The following is a 16346-nucleotide window of genomic DNA, read 5'->3' on the forward strand; positions in this document are numbered from 1 at the left end:
CCTGCAACACTTAGCACTGTGTCTGACACACCGCAGATACACAATACCTTAGCTGTTGCCTTACAAATATTGAAACACCCAGATTCTCCATTCTCTGCCCTCTAAGTTAAGTACACAACAGAGAGGTGACTATATTTCCTTGCTTAGGAGGAAGTATGGGCTTCCTTGTGTACTTTTGTTCCTGGTAGCAGGTCACTTGCTTCACCTAAACCCTGAGGGAAGGATAGGTGCTATTTTCACCACCTCGTTCAGATCCTGCGCTCAGTTCAAGGCCACAGCTAACGAGTCGTGGCCACCAACTGAGAATCTGGAGTCCACAGCCGAGATCCCCCCCACCTACCCCATCTCAAAACAGTTCTCATTGTGTGCTCTGCTCTCTTTGCTGCCTCCAGAGAGTCCACTCAGATGACCCCTGACACAGTTCCTGCTGTAATTTTTTTCCTGTACCTCAATGTCCCCTTCCTGGCTGGAAACTCAGAGCGTGGGGCTGGGAAAATCCCCACGATGGTTTCTGTGCAGATGCTGGATGTGCTGGGGGTCTGCAGGGCCTTAGGCCCAGCTGCACAGGTCAGGGTGGCAGCTCTGCTGGCTGCCCCACCTGCCACCCCAGCTCCCAGTGGTCTCTGCCCTTTGGCTTGGTCTGGTTCCCTGCCTTAACCCCAAACCACCTGGTCTAGGCCCACACATTGTACCTGGTATACCCCAGTCTGTGGCCCCTGAGGCTGGACCCTACTCCTTGCACTGCAGTCCGATCTCTGGCTGGGGCCTGGCTTTAAGCTATTCAAGCCATCCATAAGCATCTGGTCCGAGCATCACCCCTCCAAGAGCTTTCTTCTTCCAGGCCCTGCCCACCACTCATCCCTCCTGGGTTTGCATTGCCAGCAGGCAGCCAGCCCATTTAGGCACCAACATTGACTGTTGGCTGCCTCCCTTCTCTGGGTTTGAGGCCTCCTACCAGGCTCTTCCTCTCTCCCTGCCTCTGCCCAGCCTCCTTCCCTTATTCACCATCTTGTTGCTTAAGCCCAGCACACCTCATTCCCCAGTGTGGAGTGTTCACATTTCTAGCAGGCTGCCGACCCTGCCATTGGCCATGACCTGAGAGGGGGTCAAGCGGCACTTATTCCTCAGCTCAGCAAATAGGTGTGCAATCAGAAAACGTGAACTTGACACCTAAGTTTGACTTTCGCTAGCTGTGTGACCTCGAAAAATGGCTTTTGTTTTTCTGATCCTCAGGTACTTTATCTGTGCAAACGAGGAGAATACATGTGTATTATATGTACACACATGCAAAATTTATATTACAACGTGTTGTAAGGATTAAATGAGTGAGATGATATATATATAAAGTTGCATCAGAATTACAAAGCACCCTACAAAAATGTATCATGGCATTTTATTATTATTAATATTATTGCTCTGAAGCAGAGAGACAAGATGATGCTTCTCTTTCCTAAGTCCTGTTTTAAAAGTATGTAAAATGGTTAAAGTGTTTCCAAATCAAAAGAACCAAAAACAAAGTGTGTCTATGCTTAAAGAAGCTAACTTCAGTACCTGGAAAATTGATCTCTTTTGGAATCTTCACCCCTAGGTAAGTTACTTGTGACAATGTTTTGCCATCTGGGACACAGAAGGGGGGACATGAGATGGTCTGGCCTTCATAACCACCACGTCTCTCTCTTCAGCTGCTCTCTGAGTACTGATTTATTCATTCACTTGTCCAATAATATTCTGGAGGCTCAGAATCTGCCCTGCCTGGGGAGCAGTGAGGAAGGTAAGGTGTTCCTAAATAGCTACTAATCAGCATCTCTGTTCACCAGGACACAGCCTCTTTTCCCCCCAACAATAGTGACGGCCACAACAACAAAAGCTATACCCTAGCTCCTCGTCCTGAGGACCTAGGAAGACTATCTGATAAGTCTAGAATCACAGACCTGCCCAGCTCTCAGGTCCAGTCTCCTCAATTTGGCAGGTATTTGACCTACCCCAAGATGGTCTTCTCACCTTTAAAACCTTTTGGGAAGATGTCCTTCAAGTCACCTATTCTCCATGGTTTATCACTTGGATAATCCTTTCCAATGTCATCCTCATTTTTAAATGTTACGTTAAACCCAGAATCTCAATGCCCCAATTCTCAAGAAAACCTTTCATATCTCTGACTACATCCTCCCTGACTTCAGCCTGTGGACACTTTCTTTGGCTGGTCCTTACAGTCTTTAAGATTTGACTCCAACAGCAACAAGAAGAATATTCTGGTGTGCATCCCTCCTGCACAACCCCACATAAGTCAGGCATGACAGAAGAGGGACAGCATGGGACCAGAGGCAGAAGTCCAGGTTCCAGTCCTGCCTCCGTGCAGGTGGACATTCATCTCTTCCCCTCTCTGGATCCCAGCTCATTCATATTTCAAGTACGAGAGCAGACCTTCCCAACTCTGGAACTGAAAGCTTACTTAGCATCAAATCTCACCCTCAAAGATCCCCCACGTATTACCTTTCCAGAAGTGACTTTAGAATTTACATTTTTAGCCTAAGAAACAATTTTCCTGCTGAATAATTATGAAACTTCAGCATGTGGCAGAGAACACCATAAACCGTCCTGGTGTATTATTGCTCTAACAAGCCCCTAATACAAACAGCCAGTGGAGGCTGGAAGCCTGCATGAAACATGGCCCACTTGTTTTCTTAACAGCCTGCTTCCCAAAGCGATCCAGGAACTGTCAGCTCCAAGTGAGCACTGCATAAAGAATAGGGCAATTTCCTGTCTTTTATCCCAGTGTCTCATGCCCCAGAAATTATTTTAATGGAATTCCATTGCATCTTTGTATTCAAATGGACTTGAAGGCAAACACATCACTTAAAGGGAGAAGTTTCTTCCTAAGCAAAATAGAAAAAGTGCCTTGCTGGTACTTACTTTTGTGGGAAGTTGTGACTGAATTTGCTGATTCGGGCTTTCTAGAGATGTTACCTGGAGCTTTGTCCACATGCTTGGAAGGTAGTGGGGTAGCTGCATATTCAGTGTGAAGTCTCGGTTAATGAGCCCAGTAGGAGAGTTAAATTCTGGACACCAGGTGATATTATAAAAACATTAAAGGGGGGAAAGAAAGGAAGGGAAGGCATGAATAGAGTTATTGAGGAGTGTGGAATCAAGGATGTGGGTATTTTAATGGAAATGTCCTATTCGAATACCTTCCTCAAATGTCAGTGACAAGTAGTCCCCCAGGTTGGCTCAAATACTATATTATCCAGATCCCTGTCCCACCACCCTATGGGGGCCCAGGGCTAGAGAGGCCTCATAGAACCTGGCCAGAAATGGGGAGTTTGTCACCTAAGATCCCAGAAGTCATTGAGTAAGCACTATCCGAATCTAAGGATCAGTCTCAAATCTAAGTGTTAGTATTGAGTGACACCAGCTATTAGACCTCAGTCCTTGAGATTTGGCTAAGAAAGAATTCAGAGCCAATATTCAAATCAAGCAAAAGTTTATTTAGAAAGTCAGAGGTAGAAGAAGTGAGCTGTGGAAGAAGTGAGCCAGCTGGGCTGTGTGGGCTCAGGAAACAAGTTACAGAGGCAAAGGAAGGGCCCTTGGAGCTTAGGAGAGAGAAATCAAAGGTACACACCCTGAGGGAATAAAGAGGGAGGGAAGACTCAGGTGAGAGAGAGAGAAAAAATGTGCTAGATCCTTCATCTTAAGGGTTTTAAAGGCAGAGATTTTTTAGGGAAGGATCTCAGTAGCACATTCATCAGCTTCCAGGTGTGTCTCCTCCAGGTTGTGGTCTCCACTGATTGGTCAGAGCAGGATGGGGCATCATTAGTCATTGCAGCTGGTCCTGACGTCAGCCATGGTGTTGCTTGGACTGGTTTTGCTGGAGATCTGAAGCTCAGCTGAGGCCTAGATGTTATCTCCGGCTTGACCAAAACTCTGTCTCTGTGGTCAGCAGACCCAAGGCTTTGTTCCTAAGATTATTTGATTTAGGTCAGAACCTCATTTTCTTAAGGGCTTAACACTTAAGGGAGTGGTTGTGCAAGGACTCATACAGGAGTCCTATGAGGCTGTTCTCTAGCCCCCTTGTTCCTCCACTAAGGGGTCTACAGGCCAGAAGGGGAAGGATCAGTGGAGTGTCTGAACCACATGACCAGCAATATGAAAGGCCAGAAGGTCTAAATCACGTGGCCAGCAATCCGCTAGGAGGGGGAAGATCACCCTGGGGGCAAGGTCCCACCCTACAATTGTCCATGCTAGGCAACCAGGGCTCTGCCCTGATGACCCTCTGTACCTGACCTATCATTCCCACTTTGCTCATGCCTGCCTAACTGCCTACTACAAAAGGATGCAGAGAGGAAAGCCAGGTCTCCTTGATTGGAAAGCATGCTTTGGAGAGAGGAGTCTTAGGACGGGGGAGATGAGCATCACCTGGTGACAGCGCACACGCGGGGCTGAGGCAGGATAAGACTGGGGCTGCAATGCCGGATGTATCCAGAATTTCAGAACTGGGCTGTTCCATGGTCTAGTATTCAGATGCCTCTCAGAAGGGCCTGTAACCAGTGTGTCAATCATGTTCTCTGAGCATTTTTTCATATTATGAACCCTCCCTAAGTGTACACCAGGGGGGCAGGAAGAATGAGAAAAACCAACTGAGCTTGAGATTCCAGGACATCCAGGATTTAAGAGAGCAGGTATCTGAGAATAGAGCAGGTATCTGAGAGGCAGTTCCTTTTTTTAAAGATTTTGTTTATTTATTTTTAGAGAGAGGGGAAGGGAGGGAGAAAGAGAGGGAGAGACACATCAATATGTGGTTGCCTCTCAAATGCCCCCTACTGGGGACCTGGCCCAAAACCCAGACATGTGCCCTAACTGGGAATTGAACTGGCGACCCTGTGGTTCACAGGCCAGTACTCAATCCAATGAGCCACACCAGCCAGTGCTGAGAGTCAGTTCTTAATTTCATAGATGGTTTCCTACAAAGCCTGCAATTGTTTCTTTTTTGGTCCATAAGGGCCAGATAGAGCTCATAGAGACAACTTTTATGAAGTAGAGAATCCTCTGGAGACTCTAACCCACCTACCCAGCTGCCTGTGGATGTATTATGAGAGAAAGGCATCTGACTGACTGACAGCAAATGGGGACTATGGGAAGGTAGTGAAATCACCATTTTGCTCTCAGCATTCTTTGGTTGCCAATATTTAGCCTGAAGAGTAGTTTTTGGTCATGTGACTGACCAGTTTCTTGGTCATGTGACTAGGGAGAAGAAGAAAGAATGGCCATGATGTATTAAAATGGTTCTGCAGCTCTAAGTATTAAGCATGCCAGAACCTCCCTCTGGGAAATGATGGCAACAGGGCAATTAGCAGTAACCAGTGCAGATAGACAGATGTGAATCAAAAATGAGCCAGTGCAATGAGTTGCTTCATTCTGAACAGGATGACTGAGAATGACAGTGCAAACCGGGTCTAGTGACAGATTCTAGGGATAAGAACCAAGTGCACATGCAATTAGGAAAGTCCTAGAATCTGGGGTTCTAATTCATGCGGACTGGGTAGAAGACAACTTTAAGACTACTGTATTTTAGGAAATCTCAGCAATAATAATAGGAATCCATCTTTGATTGCACAACTTCAAGATGCTCTTTAACATTACCTAGAGCAATGGCATGCTCAAAGGGAAGAGGGGGCAGGAAGCAGGTGGGGGCGGAGGCAGAGGCAGCTCACATCACAGACTGAGAAGCAGAGCAAGGCTCCTGTCACTTATGCCATCTCCTTAAGCCATTCCACCTCCAGCACCCAGCAGAGTACACACCTGGTAAAAGGACCAGTAGGGAGCACTGGCTGTCTTGATGGGGGTGCTCATGGTGGCTACAGCTCAATACTCTCACCTAGATCCAGTGTTTCATTTGTCTGCAGATGAAAGTGTCAAAACACGGTGACCACCAACTACTTATAAATCAGACTTACCCAAAGGGAGCAGACATTTCTAACCAGGCAGAACTTCTTGTGTGGAGCTGAACCTGTGGGTAAAGGTTAAGCTGCTCTTATAAAGGGGCACCTGAGTACAATGGCTGTAGTGGAAAGTCCAGGACTGGTAGGTGACTGTGCTCCACAGAATCACTCAGAGACCCCATTCTCTTCTATCTCATGGCTGTGTCATCCACTAGGGCATTGTCTATGTGGTCCCAGCTAGATCATTTCTACCTTACCCACATTCCAACCCAAGGAGAGTGGGAAAGAGGAAGTAGAGGGCAAGATACGTTATGTTTTAACTATCGATTTTTAGAGAGAGCAAGGAAGGGGAGAGAGTGAGAAAGAGGGAGAGAGAAGAGGGAGAGAAACATCAATTTATTGTTCCATTTATTGATGCATTCATTGGTTGATTCTTATATGTGCCCTAACCAAGGATAGAACCTACAACCGTGGTATATCAGGATGACACTCCAACCAGCTGAGCTACCCAGCCAGGGCCAAGATACCTTTGTGAGGGTTGTGACTCAACTGTACGTATCTCTTCCACTCATCTCCTATTGACTGACTAGAATTTAGTCTCATGGCTATACCAAGAAAGAAGAGAGTCTGGAAATGCTCCTTTGGCCATCGTACCCAGTTAAAGCCTGGTGGGTTCTATCACCAGGAGGAAGAAGGGCTAATAATTAGTAATATTTCTCATAGCCATTCTCAGCTGCTCATCCCAATTGTCACCTTTGCTAAGAAGTCTTTTCTGACTCCCAAACCTGTCCCTTCTTCTGTGCTCCTAGGACACCCTGTGGTTCTCTCTGTTAAAATGCTTATCTATATGGGCTGAAATAATCTGTCTCTCTCCCACTGAAGTATGAACCATAAGGGAAAAATATGTATTTTTCATCTTGATACTCTCAGTGCCTCACACGGTCACAGGTAGGTGTTTGATAAGGGTTTGTTAGGTGAATGGGTGATAGGTGGACTGGTACCTTGTTCATTGGATGAGTGAACGGAACTAGGGTATAACCGGCGCAGTCAAGCATCTGAAGGTTTTCTCATTCTGATTTATGAAACTTACTCCCTCATGCATAATCATATGTGTGTTTATTCAAACAGATAAGCCAATGGCTGCCTGATATGGATGGGATAGATAAGAGATAGGATGGCTGGGGCATGTGACACACACACACACACACACACACACACACACACCCCTCTCATGTGTTTGACAGTAGATTCTAAAGGATGGTGAGCACTTGGAAAACCTGGGCATCACTTCACTCTCAGAGGTCTGATGCTATGGGCCGTGTCCCCACTGCTTGCCAGTGTGTGCCCTTCTTCACGACAAAATCCATCTCCACTCCTTTTCTCTGCATTACCTAAAGGGTGGGTCATAGCAGGGAGGGTTTGGGCGGCACCAAGAAGCCACACTCTGGGGAAGAGCACAGCATGGGAAGATGGAATGTGAGAAACTGGAAGGCCTCTTACTTGGGAATTGGGAGGGTGGTTATTTTTATAGTGAAGATTATGAGGCAGTCAGAGAAAGACAAATACCATATGATCTCACTTGTGTGAGTATGTGGAATCCAATGAACAAAATAAACCGACGAACAAAATAGAAACAGAGGCAGGGACACAGAATTGATTGACAGCTGTCAGAGGGGAGGGAGAAGGGGAAGAATGGAGGAAAGAAGGTGAAGGGATTAGCCAACAAACATATTCCCATGACCCAAGGGCAGGGACAATGGTGTGGAGATTGCCTGAGGGAATGGGGGGAGGGGTTGCTAAGTAGAGGAGAGCTAAGGCGAGTGGGAGTGGGGACACCTGTAATAGTGTCAACAATAAAAACAAAGTTAAAAAAAAAGATTGTGCCTGAGATTGGAATTAACAGAGGATTGAAAGGGGCATTGGGGAAACATTCCATAACTCCCCATTTGTCTCAGGACCTGGGCAACCTCAGCGGGTGACAAACTAAACAAGGTGTCAACACGTGGATCTAAACTTGCAGGGCCATTAGTGTTCATTTCCGAGGAGTCTAACTCCACTTAGTACTTCCTCTGGCTATAGAACTTGCATGTGGGACGATTCTGGAAAAGCAAGAGCTGGAGGGCAGGTGGCAGTGGGTTGTCTGCCTTCTGATACAGTGCTATGGAGATACATGTTATGGAAACCAGAGTGTCAGACTTGGAGGAGGAGGCAAGATGATTTAAGGATGCAACAGATAATTTGGGCAAAGGAGATGGAACTGAGAAAAACTGAGAAATCTCAGGGCAATGAAATTGGCAAGATGGTTGGTCGTTGCAAGTGGGAAGAGTCATTGGCTCTGTTTCTGAGAATCATAGTCACAGAACACTGGAATTGCGGGGGGTATGGAAATCTGATGTCATATTAAATCACGGTTCTGCTACTCACTGGTTCTGTCACCTTAGGCAAATTACTTAATGTCTGTGTACTTCAGTTTCCTCATCTGCAATGGAGTTAATAACAATACACACCTCACTGGGTCATTTAGGGGTTTAAATAAGTCATAGCACGTAAGATAGTGTCTAGCACATTTTTTTCATAAACATAAGCTTTTATAGAATCTGCAGTGTTGAAACCAAGAGGAATATACTGGGTTGATGAGACCAAATAAAGTATCATTGCCATTGGTTTTCCTCATTTCTGTGGTGGATAGGACTATCTATTCCAAAACTTTCTTTTGTAATTAAGTAGAAAACTGGCCCAAAGTAAAACAGACTAATTGGCTAGCATAAATAATGACTTCAGAAGTGGTTCCAGCTTCACTTGTGGTTTCTTCTAGAGATTCACATTGTCATCAGGGTGCCAGCCCTGACTCTTTCCAATCTGGGCTCCTTCATGTGCCAGCATCACCCTAAGTACACCTCTTGTCCTGGGAGTCGAAAGGCCTACACCGATTCCAGCCTGGTGGCCTCAGAGGACACTGTCTAGGAGAGGGACGAGGATGCCCCCTCCACCACCTCCTGGATGGGAGAAGGGCAGGTTTCCCTCCCATCCCCACCTTGGTGTGTCGCGCATCATTACCCAAACTGTGCCAGGTGCCGGGTGACCAAACATACTGATGGTTCAAGCCCTCCAAGTGCACCCTAGAGTTGAGAGTGGGGCCACTGCCCACAGCTAATGCTACAGAGAGATGGTTTCCCCAAAGCAAATCTAGAGATTGTGGACAGAATAAAATGGGAATAATAGACATGTTAAAGGCAAGCAAAAAAAATTCTACTGAGTGTGTAAGTTACTAGCTGGACTCTCGACCATAGACATCTGAGTAAGACTCTGGAATACAGAAAAAGCCTGGGATTTTTTAAAAAATAATTTTACGGTCCCCAGAAGATTTGTGGGTCATGAAGAATCTACCCACAAATAAAGGACTAAATAAACTTGCTGCCATCTGAACATCCTTATACCCTAAAGAAGAGAAGCTTCATTCACCAAAACATAGTCACTTCCCAGCTCTCAGCCCACACGGCTGTCTCAGCCCAGACTAGAAGGGCCAAAGGAAAAAATCACCTGGGAGGACCCAGCAGGAGCAGTGACCTCACCCCCGTAGGCACAGCCAGCCTTGCCTACTCTCCCCCTGCACTAAGGAAGGGACTCTCTGGCCCCCACAGCAAAGCTTATTATGTAGAAATACGGATTCACCACCACTCACTTCCTGCAAGGAGGATGTTGCTTGGAGCCAATCTCCTTTTATCTCTCTGCCTGGATGCTTTCAGCTTCTCACCCCCGCTCCGGCAATGAGCCTCTCAATATGCAGAGCTTCTTACATTTCCCTCCAGAAAATAAAACTAAGACAAAGGAAGGAAGCATGTTTTGCTCTAATGTAGTACCGAGTTTCATTTTTCTATTCGAATCTATTGCTGTTTAATGAGCTAAATGGCCACCGGATGAATTAATAGATACACCAATCCTGTATGCATCTCCTGGGAGGCGGTCCCTCAGTGGCGAGATGCGCCTCAGATGCAGCATGCAGGAGACACACAGCCTGCCTGACAAATGCCAGACACCAAGTCGGGGCACAGCCCCTTGGGAACCTGGACAGGAAGCAGGCAGTGAATCACTTGCAGCTGACCCTGCGGCCAGCCACCCTGCGGCCAGCCACGCAGACAAGAGACTTAGCAGACGCAGAACTGTGTCTTGATCAAAACTGAATAACGGACCCCTGGGTGGTCCCCAAACCCCAAATCAACAAAAAAGTTAAAGTAATGAGGTCGCTACAATTGACAAGCTATTTCAGTAGACCAATCAGAAGAGGCCCTGTCTCTCCATTGATGAGGCCCTGAGCCTGCTGGTGTTATCAGCTCCATGGCTCCGTTGGACCCAACTCCCATGCAGCCGACGTCGGCGCCCCTGAGTCAGCCCAGTGCTGTGTTTTATCAGGAAAGGAAAGCTCTAAAATCGTGTTCCTAAACGTTTTTCGTCAAAGGAGCCATTTGCGATGAAACCATTTAGGAAGAGATAATAGACCTAACATTATTCAATCCCTTCATTAAGGGATAAGGACTTAGAGGCTCAGATAAAGTCACAAGTCACGTGGCCAGCCACTAGCTGACCCATGACTAGTCATGATAATGCATTTGGGGAGTGCTTAGTCTAAATGTTTATAATATATATTCGTCTGTTCAAGCCTCCCAACAAACCCATTTTGTAGAGGAGGAGGTGGAGGCTTGGGAGTTTTAACTAATGAGCCCAAGATCCTACAGCCAGGAAGTGATAGAGATGGAATTTAAACTGGGGAAGGGGATGGGGGAGGGTTCGACCTCAGAGACCATTATTTATTTATTTATTTATTTATTTTTAATGTAACAAGTATTTTCTTGTTTTTGTTTATTTATCTATTGTTTTATTTTTTTAATCCTTACCAGGGATATGTTTATTGATTTTAGAGAGAGAGAAAGGGTGAGATAGAGAGAGAAACATCGATCAAACATTGATCAGTTGCCTCCCGTACGTGACTTGACCAGGAATCGAACCTGCAACTGTTTGATGTGGGGGATGACACTCCAACCAACAGAGCCACCCAGCCAGGGCCCATTATTTTTTGTCTTTCAATAAAACCTAATCTTCCTGTCCCTCAGGTTAAACATGTAAGAAAGCTCCAAAAATCAAAATGAAAAACTATCTTTCCCAATAGAGCCTGGAATAATGTAGTTTAAGTTGACAAAATGAAACAAGTAGCATGAGGCTTCCTAACCTTCGTGCAGCATCTTACAAGCTCAGCCTCTAAAGACTCCTTCCCCCAGCTCTACTCAGAACCTCCCCTCCTCCTGCACCACCCCATTCCTGTTTCCAGCCACACCAAAACCGAGAAGCCCCTCTGTGTTGGGCAGGCTGTCCCCTGAATCTAGAATCTCCTTTCACTCCATTCCTCACCATTGTTCCCTTACTTATCCTTTACGACCCAGCCCTGAAGCTGCCTCAGGTATGAAGTGTTCTGCCATCCCCCTGGCGAGAATCCAGATGCTCCTGTCCCCTCCCCCGTAGCATTTTGTCCTCTATCACAGCATTTATGTGGCTATTGCCTCCATTATAACTGGTCAGGGAAGGGCAGTGCCTTGTGGTGAGGTGCCAGGTCTTTGAGACTAGTCAGACTTGGGTTTGAGACCTAACCCCGCTACCTAGGAGCTGTGTGGCATTGGGCAAATTACTAACTCTCTCAGCTTCCTTTTCTTTGCCCATAAGAGAATAAAGTTATTTACTTCAGAGGGTTCTTGTGAGAACGGAATGAGATAATTTATGCCGAACTCTCAGGCAGTATCTGTCCTATAATGAGCTCTTTTTACGTATTAGCTATGACTGTTGCAGCGTTGTCACCACCACCACCACCATCATCGTCATAGACGTGTTACTAATGTTACCTCTATAGACCATACGCTCCTGGAGGTCAGGTCTTGTTTACATTAATGGATATAGAGTTGACTTGTTGAAGCAGCTCTTCAATTTGTTGCTCTTCATTTTGTTGCTTTGGCCTTGGTGACAATTGTTGTGAAGTCATTTACCCAGTTGCTTGCCACTCACTTAGGTTTTGAGCTCCATAAAGTTTGTACGTCTCCCTGCAGAGTCCACACTCAATAAGTGTACTCTGTATATATAAGAGTATTTCATGAATGCTTAATTCACAAACTTCTCAAAGTTCACAGGATGCTCAGGATGTGTACCCACTTATTTTTTCTTAAAGAAAGGCTAAGGGCTAAGTTTACCGGGGAAAAGAAAATAGCATTTATTAAGCACTTTAAAATGTCCAACATTTTGCCCTGGCTGATGTGGCTCAGTGGATTGAGTGGCAGCCTGTGAACCAAAAGGTCGCTGGTTTGATTCCCAGTCAGGTCACATGCCTGGGCTGCGGGTCAGGCCAGGTCTCCCGTAGGAAGCGTGCAAAAGGCAACCACACATTGGTGTTTCTCTCCCTCTCTCCCTTCTTTCCCCTCTGCCTAAAATAAGCAAATAAAATCTTTTTAAAAAATAGAATGCCTAGCATTTTATCAAGCACTCACTTCATGCCAGGCACTCTGCTCAGTACTTCACATACTTTTGTGGACTAATTGTCAAAACCAGTTTATGAGGTGGGCACTCTTTCTCCCCACATTACAGTTAAGTAAATGAAAACTTAAGGAGATTAATGAATTTACCAAGGATTACAGCAATAACTCAGGAGGCAGAGGATTTGAACCCATCCCTGTAACTTCCAAAGGACCCAGCTCTGCCGTAAGCAGTTTAGACCCTTTGCCACATTTAGTAGTCCCTTCAAGACCGAAAGTGGGTGCCTCTCACTACCATTTCACAGATGATGAAACTAAGGCTTGTTTCTATCACAGTCACTCAATGACAGAGCTGGGCTACAAGGGAGAGTTGTCTGAGCCTCTCTCAGTCCTCTTGTTTTTTGATATTACTCCAGGGTCTGGAATTAGACTCCTGGTGTTTGGAATGATACTCAGCCCAGCTCTTTCCATCCCTGCAGAGAATCCCAAACCATCCCTACTCCAGCAACTGTTACCTGCTGGCACCAGGCAGATGCCCCACCCACCACAGAGTTAAGAGATGGAATCATCCCAGACAGACACATCTCCACACAGTGAAGACCCAGAGGAGCAAAAAAATGCCATCGGAAAGATGTATCGGTAGTCACCACCCAGTGGCTGGTGCAGCCTTGAGTTATCACTGAAGGATGAGCTCCAAGTAGATTTTACAAGCCTGAAATAGACGGGAAGGGGTGGTGGTCATGCATAATGGGAAATAGCAGCCTCTTAGGGGCTAGAAGGGATGACGGGTCCTGGGGGATGATCTGTTGTACAGATAATAAAGTAGGGGCCAGAGGAAAAGGAACATAACAGAAAGCCAGAGACTCTGAGGTGGGAAGTGCCGCCAACCCCAGCAAAGCCTGGGAAATCAGTCTGCAAAAATGAAAGAGGCAGAGAAGAACACCAAAAATAACCTTGAAGATAATGGATGTGGCAGGGGACAAAAATCAATTCAAGGAAAACATATTAAGCACAGAAAAACGAAATGAGAGCTGAGGGCTGGGGCAAGTCCAGGTGGTGAGAGCAGTGGCCTGGGAGCCTGGAGGCTGGGTTCTTAGTCCAGCCCCACCACTAACAAGCTCTGTGACTCTGGGCCGGGAGCCCCCCCTCTCTGAGCTGCGGCTCCCTCCTCTACAAATGGCCTGCAAAGGCCCTTGCACCCCTGACAGTCATGAAAAAGGACTGTACGAAAGCTTCGCTTCCTGAAGACAGTCCTAAGCCACTAGATGAAAGTGAGCACATTTAGTCAGTTTTCCAGATATTTCCAGATGTCTGGGTGCTTGTGAGACGTACATGAAGCCCCACTGGCTTGCATTGTACAGTGTCTTCATCTGTTGGAGGGATCATGGAACTGATAATGAGGGGAACTCATGGGCATAAGTTAGCAATCCTCAAAGAAAGGTTTTTAAAAGGGATGCTATGACATTTATAAGTTAGCACCACACACACACACACACACACACACACAAATGATTATTAGGTGAGAACTGTGGTATACCCACCCAGGAAAAACAAAAAAAGAATGAGCTATTGATACATGCAACAATATAGGGGAACCTCATAATAATTACGCTGAATGAAAGGAACCAGACCAAAAAATTGTATGCTCTGTGATTTATAGAGACTGCTAGAAAATGCAAACTAATTTACAGTGATGGGAAGCAGATCGGTGGCACTGAGGTTCAGTGTGTGTGAGGGGGTGAATTACAAAGGAACCCTAGTCAGCTTTTAGGGGTGATGGGGTCTCATGGATGTGTACATATGTCAATATGCATTAAATATGTGCAGGTTATCGTAAATCAAGTTTATCTCAATAAAGCTTAAAAAATTGTGCATGCCCTATGACTGTCATCCTAGATCAAGGGAAAAATACAAAATTTGAAAGCCTTTCTGAGGAACTGGGGTGTCCTCATGGGCACACACTTTGGCTTCTTTTCCTCCCACCCCACCTGGGCCCCTTACCTCATTTCAGCAAGTCCTCCCCCATTCAAAAGGGGATTTGGGCTCTAGATTCCATCAGAAAAAAATCTGTGGCACGGGGATATTTTCCAAAAATGAGACATTGTGGGAAAATAAGACCACAGACTCAGAATGGAAAATAAACCTATTTTTTTTAATCTGCTCAAAACTGCTTCACAAGAAGGAAGAAGAGGGCTGTCTCCAACCAGGGACTGGAAAAGCCTCACTCCCCTGCTCTCCACTACATTCAAAGCGGCAGGCTTTCTTTTAAGTATGAGAATAGTCTAGGAGCCCTCTCCCTCAAGCACACATACACATACTCTGAGAATTGGAGAGGAGGGAGAGAAGACTGCATGATACTCAGCAGGGAAGGAGAGGCAACACCCACAGGCATAAGCTAGCAACTTCAGAGAGGCCGTTTGAAAGGGGTGCTAATAACAGTCACTCGAGTCACGATACTTGTGCACTAAGACATTCAGGCCCTGTCGTTTCATGGGGCCTGAATGTCTTAGTCGACTTGACATTCCTTGTGCTAGACACTGACATGCAGTGGTGTCTCGCTTGGAAGGGCTTGATTAATAAAGAGTTGGATGGTTTTGGCAAAAAGATCTCGATCGGGTTCTGGCCCAGCACACCTGACGCCCTTATAGATGTAGCCAGCACATGGACTTCCTGGTTCTTCCGTGCTGTTCAAAGGTCACTGTGTGCCTGCACACTCACACCACCACCACCACCAACAACAAAGAAAGCATCAGTTCTCAGAGACGGTGGTGTATATATCCTAACGCCACTGTCACTGGCACAGCTAGCCCAGGACACAGGGACCATCGTCCCACTAAGGAGTATCTCTCAGCTGCTACTCAAAGGCAGGAGAGAAGCTGTGACAAACTAGTTTTCCGTTTCTCTAGATTTTGAGCAGGTCAAATTCTTGAGGCAAGAGACGCAGCATGAGGATGTCGGACCAAACTACGAGGCATAGTGATTGGAAGAAGAGCAAGGCTATCTTATTTAAACCTCACAACAGCCCTCTGAGTTGGATATGGATGTATTCAGTGTGTCGATGGGAAACTGAGGCTCAAAGAGACTCAGAATATGCCCAAGATTTACAACCAGAGAGGGACAGGGCCAGAGCAAAGTCCAGATCTGCACGACAGCCAGGGTTAAATTTCTTCCATTAGTCTCCAACACTGCGTAAAGCAGGCAGGTGCTACAAAATCTAAGCACCAATGTGCAAACAAGTCACAGTCAGTGTTTTTTTGGTTTTTGCTTTTAGTTTACAGACACCTCGAATTTAGTATTCTAGGTTTTTTGTTTCACAGCTGATGAAAACATTCTCACTAAAGGAAACGTATTGATTCATTCACATATTCATCTAACAAATGTGTGCTGAGCACCTACTATGTAACTGATGCTGAGTAAGTTCTGAGGACACATCAGAGACTAACCAAAGTCCCCACCATTACAGACATACAGGGGAGACCAGAAGTCAATGAACACGCACACAAATTACTCTGATTATAATCATGAGAAGTACTAGGAAGAAAAAATACACTCGTTTGACTAGGTTGCACGATTGCCTTCCAGAGGATTCATTCACTCAGCAACTGTGTATGGCACACCAAGTCCATTTGGTGTACGTGTGAATGAATACTCGGACGAAGAGACACAGTTGCTGCCTGCATTAGTGTCCTGTAGCTGCCATAACAAATTTCTACAAGCCTGGTGGCTTAAAATAACAGCCATTTATCTCACAGTTATCCACACTGACAGTTCTAATCTCAGCTGGCTGGGGACTCTCTCTCTAATTTGCTCAGCTGCTGAAGGATTCATGTGTCTTTGCTATAGCCACAGAGGCTGGGAATTCCAGGCTCTGGGTTATAACTCAGTGTTATAATTATCTCCCAGA

At 45.9% G+C, this 16346-nt stretch overlaps 1 protein-coding gene across 1 annotated transcript in view; it reads left to right on the top strand.

Annotated features, from left to right (window-relative positions):
• LOC119003581 (acid-sensing ion channel 2-like) overlaps nt 1-16346 on the top strand; it is an 873668-nt gene that overhangs the window by 539651 nt on the left and 317671 nt on the right. The gene's annotated exons all lie outside the window — the stretch shown is intronic.

This window comes from Sturnira hondurensis, unplaced genomic scaffold, assembly GCF_014824575.4.
Source record: "Sturnira hondurensis isolate 20B ecotype Veracruz unplaced genomic scaffold, ASM1482457v3 Scaffold0018728, whole genome shotgun sequence".
Classification (NCBI taxonomy): domain Eukaryota; kingdom Metazoa; phylum Chordata; class Mammalia; order Chiroptera; family Phyllostomidae; genus Sturnira; species Sturnira hondurensis.